At 36.4% G+C, this 13,788-nt stretch overlaps 1 pseudogene; it reads right to left on the bottom strand.

Annotated features, from left to right (window-relative positions):
• Window positions 1-7,605: 7,605 nt before the first annotated feature.
• Window positions 7,606-8,994, bottom strand: LOC102144267 (elongation factor 1-alpha 1 pseudogene; annotated as a pseudogene).
• Between the last annotated feature and the right edge of the window lie 4,794 nt (window positions 8,995-13,788).

Genomic DNA, 13,788 nt, shown 5'->3' with positions numbered 1-13,788 from the left:
GTCACATTCCTTCTCAAGGCTAATCGTAGAAGCTGGAATCTTTCTTGCCTGATACAGGTCATAGAAACCAGAACTCATTTTCCCCAAAGCCAGCCATAAATCCTAAAACCGTAACATTTTTATTTTCTATTTTTTCCTCCACCTTTCTATGTAAAAACAGGCCATTAAAACTTATCTGACCAACTTTGTTTGACTGTAGGTCAAAAAAACCCATTCTGGAGAGGGTCCTGCCTCATATCCAGAAGAAAGAAATGCTGCACAGACAGGCCAGGAGGAATCTAGACAGACAGGTCTCACGGGGTTTCTCCACTCCGTCTATTGCATTAGACCACACCCTTTTATTCCAATCATCTTTCTACGTGACTGCTCACACTTCGTTGAACCTAAGCATACAAATGAACAATTTTCCCTACATCTTTGAATCTTCATTCTGAAGGCTCCCGTGTATGCAAATTGAATAAATTCATACGCCTTTTCTCCAATTAATCTGCCTTTTGCAACTTGAGTTTTCAGTGAAACTTTGGAGGGTCAAGGGGAACTTCCACTTTCCCCATACAGGAGTGTATATTCAACATACCTACAAACGTGCCGGGAAAGACAATATAAACCCGGACTGGAGACTGGTCCAGGCTTATTCCGGAATAAGAGCAAGAAGATCACAGGTTTTTCTCTAGGTTTTAAGGAAGTAAAAAAGTTTAAGTTGGTAGTAGAAAGATGTTCGTCCTATAAATATTCAGATCAAAATGTCTAGCTTGGAAGATTGATTTTGGGTGAACTATTAAGAGACCCATTATAATAAAGGACTTAATCGTATTATAATGTGTAGGTATTTATAAATGAAATGTGCTAGAAAATGTGTTAGAAGCTTTTAGTTTACTATAAATTTAGATTTTTTTCCCCAGTAAATTTTAAAGAGCTCAAATCCTATTGCCAAGTGAATAGTATATTAAAAGTAGTTGTTACACTTTTTCTGTGTATTTTGAAACAAAGTAAAGAACTTGCGTTATATGTAATTGGCATAGCTCATTACAAAAATATGCTTTACCTCTCAGGTAGTATTACTATTCAATTATTTATTTAAAACTTTATATTCTTTTTGTGGTATTTTTTATTCACATTGCCATACTTTCTAACATTAAAATATTTTGAAATAAGTATCATTCCTACATTATCGGGAAATTTTGGATTCTGCAAAAGTAGGTCTTTTCAAGTGAATAATTATTTATGTTACATTGGTATGGATACCACAAATCTTGCATTTAAGATTATTCTGTATATGGCTTAAATTTTAATCTTTATCTCAATAAAATTTTGCTAAAAATGTGATTCATATTTTTATTTTGTCTTAATTCTAACGTGTAAAGGAGAAAAGTTTTCCAAAGTTCTGAGTGAACTGGTTATTTTTAACAAATGTGTAACCTGTATAAAGCTTTTGGTTATTAAACTACCTAGGTGTGTAATCCATTCTAGTAAATATTTAATGACAAGATTTTCAAAAAAATCATATTATATCTACAATTATTACTATAAAAATATATCTATATATAAATATCTCTATGTTCTATATATATGTCATGCTATACACACATGTGCTTAAATATACATATATACATTTATGTATATGCTTTATTACAAATGTTAGTAATATTAAGAAATTATAAATAGCAATGTATATATACAATATATCTGCCTTAAATTCCATAGAGAAAATTAATTCTCATAAAATGTTTTCATCATTTTTGCTGAACTTTCATATGACTAACCAACCTATAATTACAACTGATAAATGTTGACTAATGTTGTTTACATTCATGAGTAAGACAAACATGAATTAAGAAAGGCATATGTCAAAACTACACTTTTGTCAATGATGTCAACAATTTCTTTGCTGAATCAGATAACAATTTCAAATGCTGGAAGAATATTTACTCAGTTTTTTGTGTTGTTGATAATGGAATGGCTATATCCACAACACACTTTTAAATTTACTCTATATTATTCACATTTTCCCCAATATTTTAAGTTTAGTCAGTCAACAAAACTATTCCCCTAGTTTAGCATTTTCCTGTTTCCATGATATATTTGTATTCTGTTCAGTTTCAAGCTATCAATTCAACTATACTGAAAATAGAGTTAGAAAGACGTATGCCTTACTACTCCATAGTATTCCTATAATGCAATAAACAAATATAAAAAAAATCAATAGCATAGATAATCGTAAAATGTAGTAAAACAATTAAGAAGTCATTTTGAGTACTTGCAATTACTTTGTTTTTAATTTATTTAATTAAAAACTTGTATGGTTTCATTTTTAATTGTATCTGAGTTTAACAACCACATTGCCAGATTCCTAAATACTTACCAATGAGTTCTTGCTAGATGGTATAACTTGGCTTTGTGTGTACACACACACACACACACACACACATTCATGTATGTTTGCAGGGGCCTACAAACACACATACAATATTGTGCTCATATAATATCATAGTCAGTATTTACTGCTTCAATTTGTCTAAAATGTTATATTGATATTGTCTTATTGGTATTTCAATGTGTTTGCTAACCAGGTTTGCAATGACATGGGCAAATTAATTCATGAAAAAATTGAATTGTCAGTTACCTCAGTTTGATTCAGGTTGATATGGACAAATTAGAGGGTGTAGACTTTATTTCATTATATATCATTAGTTAGGTCATCTTTAAGAGATCCTCAAACACTGCTTTTCCCCCTTGCAATCTGCCGAAACCTTAAACATAAAGGAATTACCCCCACTGGAAAGGTAAGTTTCCCTACAGAGATATGTCCTCTGTCTGAAGTTTCAAATGGTGCCCTGCTGAACTGAATATTCTATGAACTATTAAGCATACCGTTATGATAAAAGAGCAATAGTCATTAAGGTCATTGCACTTGAGGCTTCCATTTGAACTTCTTTTGGGTTCAAGGCAAACAAAAATCTTTTGTTTTACCTACTTTCTTCCCCAGCCCAGAGGCAATGTAAGGGAGGATGAGAAATAAAACCCTTTCTCCCTAGATTTTTGAAAACTTTAAAATCTAATGATGGAAAAGGGCCGCAGTTTAAAACATGAAAGGTCAAGGTAGCCTACTAGAGACTCAGAGAATATATAACTTCTTATGGGAATCTCCCAGGCGTGAGATTATTCTGAGATTTCAATCTTATAGTTAAATAGTAATATATCAAAAAGATGGTGAAAATAGTTGCTTTATAAAATGTTGAGGAGTCAGTCATTTACCTCTCACAAAATGTCAGCAGCTTTATTCACAGACCTTACACTTAGAAAACTTGAGATATGAGTATTTAAGAAAACACCCTTCAAAAATAGGCAAACCTCCCTTTAAGATTAACTTGGAATGAAACATTAACTGAGTAATTTGCACAAAGCAACCATTTGTCTATTTTTAACCTCTGATAGAATCTATACAGAAACAAATGAGTTGTCATATTCACGCATCTGCCATCAGACAGTTACGTGTGTACAGTCTCAGGGGATATAATAAGAAATTCATCAGAGATTCTGAGAAGTTGAACTACAAACTAAAGCATCCTGGATTCCAAATCCATCAGCCCTGAGCCCTTGGCATCACTGTTGGTGTCTGATGTATCTGATGCTCTGGCCCACTATCAGGCAACCCTGGACACTTTTGTGCAGGTTCTACTCACTTTTCACTAACAATGTTTGTCCTCAACTGTTGGCATCTTAGCTTTCTGCACTGAAGTCTTTTTACACACACTTCAATAGCTTATAGGTGTGGGGGAATTGATGGGATGGCCCTCAACCAGTGCTGAACTTGACCTCTGCCTCCTGTCCTTTGGGTGGACAATTCTAAAAGGCATGCTATATTCTTCTTAGACTGAGCTCAATCACCAGTTGTCCACACTGGTCAACTTGATGAACTTTTCTTCCTTCCTTTATTCTCATCTCTCTTTTGACTCTCGCTCCTGCTCTTTACTGTTACCTTCTAAATGCTATCTGGAAATAAATCAGACTCTGCTTTCAGGGGAATTCAAACTAAAATACAGTCAAACCATCATATATGTATTTGTTACACAAGGTTTATCTCCAAAGGGAATTCATTTTTTTTTTTTTTCTGCAGTCTCACCCTCATTGAAGAATAAAACCGTCCTTATTTTGGTACTATATGTCATTTCTTTTTCTTCAATAGTTGTACAGATTTCAGCTACCATTATGATGGCCCCAATCTATCCACGTATGAAACTATGGAGCCATCTCAACTTGCCCTATTAAGAATGTACTTTATTCTTCAAACTCTTTTGACTACTCTCCCCATCCAAGTTTTTCAAGTCTGTGTCCCTGGCCCTAGAAACTTTATTTGTATGTGACAGCACGCAGATAAAGAAGTAGAATAACAGGAGATAAAACTAGACCACTAGTACTATCAAAAGTATCAGTTACATTCTGAGGGCAATGCCCTTTTCTTTATGTCAAACATAAAGGAAAAATTCTAGTAGTAGCAATATTCTAAATCTTGTAAAATTTACTTAATCATTAACTCTGGAGAATAAATTGATCCCAGTAGCAAAACTAAAACATAATAAATTAACTGTAGAAAACTATAAAATATTTACCAGTAGTAAGCTATTTTTGCTTTTCTTAAGAGAAACTGACAACACACTTTTTAGTGACCTCGAAGCTTCTTTACTCTCAGTGATGCTGTATTTCACATATGTCCTTCTTTTTAAGAAAATATTTATTGCCATATTGATAATAAATTTTTTATTATATATTATTTGCTACAGTTTTTCTTTTAGGCTATTTTCTTTAGAATGTTATTATTCAGTTAACAAATATTAGTTGAGTATCAACTATGCACTAGTGACTGTATTATGTATTGGAAAACACATATAAAAATAAATTTTGGATCTCAAGTCCTTCATACTTTGGTAGGGGAGGCACATAGCAAACAGGAAATTTGTATGTAACGTTTAAGGCCTCTATAATGTATAATGGAACCACATGTAAGGATAACACGGCTGTGAGTTAAGCCACTCTACCTCTTTTTTCACTCTGCCTTTTGAGAGATACATTCTATCTAATAACTAGTAGCCATTAGTTATTTTTCCTGATTCTCCCTCCTCCCACCCTCCACCTTCTGAAAGGCCCTACTATGTGTTATTCCCCTCTCTGTGTCCATATGTTCTCATCATTTCACTTCCACTTATAAGTAAAATTAGGCGGTATTTGGTTTTCTGTTTCTGTCTTAGTTGTTCCTTTTTCAGAAAAAGAAATTTACATATTTCTACACTATACTAAAACACTGTTTCTTTTTCATTTTGTTACATTTGAGATATCAACTCAACTCAGCATACATAGTTCTACTCTTAAATGCAATGAGGTAGACAAGAATACACATCTCCAATAAGGTAATATTTTTCCTAATATAGAGGAACTATATTTCTGTTAAGCAATTATTAGAAAGATCCTCATTAAGTACTTATGTACAAACATGGAAATATACGTGCATTTTAAACTCTTTAATTCTTATGCCAAACTCCTTGTTTATTTAGATGTATGAAAGTAGATGTGTTTTATTACCAAATATTATTTATTCAACACAATACATTTCTAAGTATAAAATGAAGATAATAGGACTAAAATATTTTTGAGAAGATAATTTAAACGTTGATGTAACTCAAAGCAATCTAATACACACCCTTGCACTATATGTAATTGACTTTGGATTTGGGATGGGGAGAGAGAGTTTCTTGAAATCGCAATAACTTTTAATAATTTTAATGCATTTTGAAAGGAGGAAATAGTATTTTTATAATGGTGAAAAATTGGATAATTTTTAGGAATAAGAACTCTCCTTAATGTTTTTGCCACTGTGAACATCTTTAAAGGTGAGGAGATAGAGAGATAGAGATGTTTAGAGAGACTCAGCAAATCTTACACAATAGCGCTGCAAATTTCTGAAAGGAGATGGTTGTAGTATCAGGTGTGCTTTGGGGGTTGAAAAAGTTACTTTCTTGTTTCTTGCAACCCGTTCCAACTACCGATTATTCTTTTAAGACAATTTATAAAGGTAAACTGTGATATTTAATATTCCATATGTAAGCAATCTGAAACATTGAGAATTTTGCACAGAATATTCGTGGCTGAATGTCAGACGTCGTCTGCTGCAGGCTTAATGGGTAGTGATCTCACATGTATACATGTATTTTATCTTCACATTTATTTTCTAATAGGCAATCAAAGTGGAAAAATGGAAAACCAAATTAAAGAAGATTTATCTTCTACTATTCCAATAAGATAATTAAAACCTTTACATTAAGGCAACGAAAGACACAGTTCATTGCCTCATTAGCGACTCAACAGAAATCATAATGATAATGATTTTTTTGATACGTATTCTTGATATAGATGAGCAGAATAAATATTTACCATCTATTTTTCTATTTATTCTGTTTATATGTTGATGTAGGCATATATTTTCTTGTTTAAGTAATTGTTCTCTGTCTTGTATTGGACTGTAGTGAACACTTAATTACTGAAGAAGGTATTTGTTTGTTTGTTTGGACCCAAGACAGAAGTCAATTTTCCTTAAAAAGAAGAAACATTTAAAAATTTCACCGTCTTGGCATATGTAGAAAATATTAACAGCAAAGGGAGGGATAAGAAAGAAATCAAGAGTAAACTGGGACAAGTAAGAGTAAAGATAATATTTGGTGGTAAGCAGATAGCTGAATGCATTACAGGCAATCAGTATCTTTCAAATAGTTAATAACTTCTCAAATAAAATATGAGTATTGAGATATTACAGACAGATAATAGTAAAAATTGACCTAATTTGAACAATTACCCTTTATACCAAGAAAGGATTAGTAGAAATATGGTGAGAGAGGGAGTCAGAGGAGAGAGAGAGAGAAAGAGAGAGAGAAAGAAACAGACTGATTAAAAATAGAGAATTAATTTTGAAGTCTATAAGCAAATCTTGTTAGTTCTGATTTCTTTTTTTTTTTTTTTTTTTCCATTAAAGTTTGTTCTAATGGGTCTCAAAATTCTGTGACAGATTTTTGGTCAAGTTGTTTCCATTAAAAAACTACTGATTTTAGGCAGGGCATGGTGGCTCATGCCTGTAATCCTGGCAATTTGGGAGGCCGAGGCGGGCAGCTCACCTGAGGTCAGGAGTTCAAGATCAGCCTTGGCAACATGATGAAACCCCATCTCTACAAAAATACAAAAAATAGCTGGGCATGACAGCAGGTGCCTGTAATCCCAGCTACTCTGAGGTGGGAGAATCACTTGAACCTGGGAGGTTGAGGTTGCAGTGAGCTGAGATCATGCCATTACACTCCAGCCTGGGCAACAGAGTGAGACTCTGTCTCAAAAAAAAAAAAAAAAAAGTACTGATTTTAAAAACTAATAACTTAAAACTGCCACACAAACACACACACACACGCATACACACGTGGTCCACAAAACATTCTGCTCTCCTTCTGAAGGTTTTGCGATGCATTGTAATCATTAACCATTCTTTTACTATTAAACTTCAATGGCCAATGGAAACAAAAAGTTCTGAGACAGTTCTTTTACCACTGATTAAAACTGGGGTGGTAGGTACTAGGGATCATATTCATTAGCCTTCTGAGCTTTCTGGGCAGACTTGGTGACCTTGCCAGCTCCAGCAGCCTTCTTGCCACTGCTTTCATGATACCCATGGCAATTGTCTGTCTCATATGACCAACAGCAAAGTGACCCAGAGGTGGATAGTCTGAGAAGCTCTCTACACACATGGGCTTGCCAGGAACCATATAAACTATGGCAGCATCACCAGACTTCAAGAATTTAGGGTCATCTTCCAGCTTTTCACCAGAACGGCGATCAATCTTTTCCTTCAGCTCACCAAACTTGCATGCAGTGTGAGCTGTGTGGCAATCCAGTACAGGGGCATAGCCAGCACTTATTTGGCCTGGATGGTTCAGGATAATCACCTGAGCAGTGAAGCCAGCTGCTTCCATTGGTGGGTCATTTTTGCTGTCACCAGCATCATTGCCATGATGAACATTCTTGACACACACATTCTTGACATTGAAGTCCACAATGTCCCCAGGAAGAGCTTCACTCAAAGCTTCATGGTGTATTTCAACAGACTACTTCAGTTGTCACATTGACTGGAGCACCATACCAGGTTTGAGAACACCAGTCTCTACTCAGCCAACAGAAACAGTACCAATACCACCACTTTTTGTAGACATCCTGGAGAGGCAGGCGAAGGGGCTTGGTAGTTGGATGAGTTGGTGGTAGGATGCAGTCCAGAGCGCCAAGCAGCATGGTTCCACTGGTATTGCCATCCTTACGGGTGGCTTTCCATCTCTTGAACCAAGGCATGTTAGCACTTGGCTCCAGCATGTTGTCACCATTCCAACCAGAAATCGGCACAAATGCTACTGTGTCAAGGTTGCAGCCAATTTTCATAACATTAAATGCTGACTTCCTTAACGATTTCCTCATATCTCTTCTGGCTGTAGGGTGGCTCAGTGGAATCCATTTTGTTAACACTAACAATGAGTTGTTTCACCCCCAGTGTGTAAGCCAGAAGGGCATGCTCCTAGGTCTGTCCTTCTTGGAGATACCGGCTTCAAATTCACCAACACCTGCAGCAACAATCAGGACAGCACAGTCAGCCTGAGATGTCCCTGTAATCATGTTTTTGGTGACGTCTCTGTGTTCTGGGCCATCAGTGATACTCGTGTAGTACTTACTGGCCTCAAATTTCTACAGGGAGATACCAATGGTGATACCACGTTCACGCTCCACTTTCAGTTTATCTAAGACCCAGGCCTACTTGAAGGAGCCCTTTCCCATCTCAGCAGCCTCTTTCTCAAATTTTTGAATGGTTCTTTTGTCGATGCCAATGCATTTGTAGATCAGATGGCCAGAAGTGGTGGACTTGCCTGAACCTAAGTGTCCAATTATGACAACGTTGATATTAGTCTTTTCCTTTCCCATTTTGGCTTTTAGAGGTAGTTTTCTCTCCTCTCTCTCTCTTTTTTTCTCATGGGTTAAGTGTCTTTTTAATTGAAAAGCTAACAAACTGTCCAGTTACATTTCTCCCAAAAACCAGTAAACTGGGTAGTAACTGAGTCTCTAGGCAATATATTGAAAGCTAAGAGGATTCAAAATAAAATTAAAGAAAAAGAAAACAAGTCCTCAGATGCAATGAAGGGAGCCCTGCTACAAACAGGTTAATCAGTACAGTGGTACTCCTTGACTGCAGGATGCTGGAAGACATTCTAGTAACTCCACTCAGAACATTTACTTCAAGAAGCCTTTTTCTAGTTTTCAACTCACGAATAAAGATAACATTTTGTTAATTCTAGTACAGAAAAATTTTTTTTGCAAATTGATTTATTTATAGTGCCAACTTTTCAAATGTCACTAAGCTAACTGGACAATAAACTAGGCAGACATTGCTTTACAAAAAAAAAAGAGGGAAAGGCCAAATTCCACCTATAGAGAACCTACAGTTCAGTTTTATTCAGAGCAAAGGAAAAAGAAACTTTTGATCCTACTAGAAGAAACTCAGCCATAGGTTTGGAATCTGTAGTCAAACTACACATGCAATGAGGACAATATTCTGCTAATACAATTGACTTGCGGCTGCATTTGTCTACTGTTTGTCTAATATTAACAATTATCAACAGAGCGGGGCAACCAGTATTTGGAAAAATCCTTACAGTGTTACAGAGTCAGGCATAACATTCCACTTCTCTTCACATCGCTGGTTCTCTTTGCGTACCTGGGCTCCCCCTCTTCAGTAAAGTAATTTTTTTTTTTTTTTTTTTTTCAGACGGAGTCTTGCTCTGTCGCCCAGGCTGGAGTGCAGTGGTGCGATCTCGGCTCACTGCAAGCTCCGCCTCCCGGGTTTACGCCATTCTCCTGCCTCAGCCTCCCGAGTAGCTGGGACTACAGACGCCCACCGCCGCGCCCGGCTAGTTTTTTGTATTTTTTAGTAGAGACAGGGTTTCACCGTGTTAGCCAGGATGGTCTCGATCTCCTGACCTCGTGATCTGCCCTCCTCGGCCTCCCAAAGTGCTGGGATTACAAGCGTGAGCCACCGCACAGGGCCCAGGAAGGTCATTTTTGATACTAAAGGTCTTGCGAATCTCCGCAGGAGTTTTCCACTTGACCATATTGGCAACACTCTTGCAAGTAACATCAAGCAAACCTTTGACGTCTAAGTAGTTTGCAGCCAGAATGAGTTCAAAAAGTGTTCCTTGGTCAACTTTCAGGAATTCTTGGTCCCAAACAGAGATATTGTCTGTTCGCTTTTCTTTGTCCTCATCATCTTCGGGAGGAGGAGGGTCATCCTTGTGGTGGGTGCGCCACTGAATGACTTTTTAAAATATTGCTGCATTAGCATTCGGTAGAGGAACCGGGTCATCATCTCCTTCATCATGCATTCCCAAATCTTCCAACATGGTCTTGATAGTCACAGATTGCTTGACAATTCCCACATCATCTTCAAATATCTCTCCACCAGAACTCTGCAACTTAATTGAAGGCATGGTGTTCGGTGTTAAGGAGACGGCTGGCCGGAGGCTGACGAGAGTTGGGAGGCGACAGCTGAGGAAGAGAAAGGCAGAGGAAGAAAGTGGCGCCATGTAGCATCTTTAGAGGCAGCTTTCAAGACACTTGCCCTCTGCCAGCAACCTGTTGCGAAAAGGCTAGCTCTGTTTTCATATCTCACCGTTCTAGTCTTACCAGTTTTTCTTTCCAAGAATATTGCAACAGCATCCTAACTGGTCTGGTTGATTTATCACTTATTCTCCTGTGGTCTTTTATTTTCATTGTAACCAAAGGAGTCTACTCACAACATAAATATATTGGCTACATCTAAATGCAAGGGAGGCTGAATATTAATGAGCACTGGTATTCTCATTCCCTGTTCTCTCTTATCTCCTGGGAAATTATTTCAGGTTCTACGTACCCATTCTCACAGCTTCCGTGTGCTTTGCACGTAGGACCTTCTTCAGAGGACTATCTTGTGTTCAGAAGTGCCAGTGCTTGACTGCTGCAGAAGTGTGAAAGCCCAGCTCTCTTACCTTAAAGCGGTACAGACTTTGCAATGTAATTTATATTACAGAACACCCAAAGAATTAGGATGAGGCGTTGATTTCACCTGAACTTGCACTTTTGTTTAGGTTTGCTGCTTCCCCCTCCTCCTTATCAGCTTCTTAATAAATCATCTACACAAGAATCCACAGCTCAGGTGAGTCGAACCTAAAGATGCACCCGTCTTTCCCCTCTCTTCCTGATGCATGAGTTTCCCTGCTCTTCCTTGAACCTGCACCGTGCCCCAACTTCCAGGACTTGTAGATGGTTTTCTTTCTGTCTGGAATGCCATTTTCCCGCATGTCCACACAGTTCAGATCTTTACTTCCTTCGTGTCTCCACTCAAATATCACTTTTTCAGGGATGTCTTTCATGACCACTCTATGTTTTCTACCCTATCCCAGTCCATACATTTATCCCCACTTACCATTCTCCACAACACTCATCTTCATTTATTTATGTTTGCGAACTAAGTGTTTTCCACACGTGGGCATACATCCCATGTGTCTTCATTCCCCAGCTGCATTCTAGCACACAGTGCAAGAGCCTGATTACATAAAAGGCATTCAGCACATGTTTTAAAATGAAATGTACAAATGAGTCACTATGCAAAACTTAACTACACAGTAAACTGAATAAAATTTTTATTCTATAATTAAGCATTATGTTGCCTGTCTAATGTCCAAAATTAAAGAAATCCTAAATGAATGATTACAGATAAATATCTGGACTAGTTGTGCCTCAACAATTGATTGCAGAAATAATTGCCGTCTTCATTGTAGACCTGATAAGCACCGCATGCTGTAAAATGTTGCCTTAACCAAGCTGACATGGGAGCTGTGATAAATGTACTGCATAACAGTTTATGAAATCACAACTTCTGATAATAGTACTGAACATTAGTTAAATACTCTGCCTGAAACTGGCCAGAAAGTTGAATATATTTGCTGAAGATAAAATACATGGTACAGGGATCCTCTCACAGAGCTTTGCACGGTTAAGAGAATAAAAACCTTTGTGACATAAAATAACCTTCAGAATTAAATTACAATACAAGGAATTGAAAGACAGTAAAACTTTCTCAATAGTTTTATGGGAATGAGCAAGCTTGGAAGGGAATGAGCTGTAAAGATAATGCTGAGGTAGTAAATGCATTAATAAATTAAAAGAGAAAGAGAATCAAAACATGAAATCAAGAGTGAATTTTAAAGGTAACTTGATCAGAACATCAAGAAAGGCCGCTGGAGACAGGAAGCTGCCCGAGAATGCTCTGCAGTCAGACTGCAGCTCCGGGTATATATTATCCTTTCTCTCTATTTTTTTTTTTGTCCTGAAGAGACAGACGTCCTTTGTTACTGGTTTGACTGTCTCTTGGGAACACTAAAAACTGTATGGTAACCTGCAGTAGAGTTAAGTCAAGTTCTCTCTGAGAGACACAGAGTTACATGGAGTCAGGCTGTCTGTCCATTATTATCCACAATGTGAGTGCCTAAGTTTTAATCTGAACAAGGGACTTATCACTGAACGTATATCACTATATTGGCGTATCATATTGACTTTCTGATAATGTTCTAAAGCCAGTTGAGTAAGAGAGAGAAAATGCCACTGGGTACAAATTGTGGCATCAATTCTCTGCCAGACCGATCAATTGGATTTATATATTACCTCCAGCTACAATCTTAAAATCTATAGTTTTACTCTCTCTTCAGTGCACAGCTCACAGTTTAAATAATTGTGGATTCAAATGAATTTTAAAAGGATCGAACAGTCTTAAATTAAAAATGTGTGAACATTGTTGTTTTAACCACTCTTAATTATTTACTAATTTAACTCAATGGATTCACCTTTTCTCTCTTTCTCTCTCTCTCTTCACTGTTCTTTCTTCCTTTCGTTCTCTAATTCCTCTAAGAGCAAAGACTCCGTGTTCATCCTTCAAATAATTTATAATGATTTTAATCAATAAAACTAATATAATATATACATAGATTTACAGATACCTTAAACTGGCTTATCAAAAACTATCAGAAGTTCTAAATTACAAGTTCTTTGCCCTCAGACCTAACTGCCTCTCTCTTGTAGTTATAATATTTGAAAATCCATTAATTAGATATCAATGTTGTATAAGAAAAATTAAAAATACATTTACTGAAAAATGCTTCCAGCAGAATAGAACACTGTAGCCCTTTTTTGAATGAAATCTTTGTACAAAATTGCAAAGCTCAGACAGTAGCCCAAAACATAATGCCACTTGCAGGAAATTCAACATGTGTTAGAAAAATTAGGCAAAAACTAATAACATAAAGGTGATTTTAATGTGTCTCAGAATTTTTCTCCACATTTTGGATGTTAAGAAACATTACATGAGAAACAATCTTTTGTTAGAAAAAATATAAAATGTGAATAATTTCAAATTGCTTCAAATGCTGAGTTTTGATAGCTTCATATGTCACAATTTAAACAGATGTTTTTTAGAATTATATTAATGATCCATATTTACTGGATATTTATGATTCACCAGGAAATATGCTAAGTCATTAATATATGTTAATATAAACTGCTTTCATGAACATCCAGTACATTAGGGGTTCTTATCTCCATTTTCCAGATCTATAAACATAGACCTAAAGAGATTAAATAGATTTCTACACTATAAGGGACATTGGACTAACATGGAGGACTCTACTCCCT

Source organism: Macaca fascicularis, chromosome 11 (genome assembly GCF_037993035.2).
Source record: "Macaca fascicularis isolate 582-1 chromosome 11, T2T-MFA8v1.1".
Taxonomy (NCBI): domain Eukaryota; kingdom Metazoa; phylum Chordata; class Mammalia; order Primates; family Cercopithecidae; genus Macaca; species Macaca fascicularis.
This window is presented reverse-complemented; position numbering and strand designations above follow the sequence as displayed.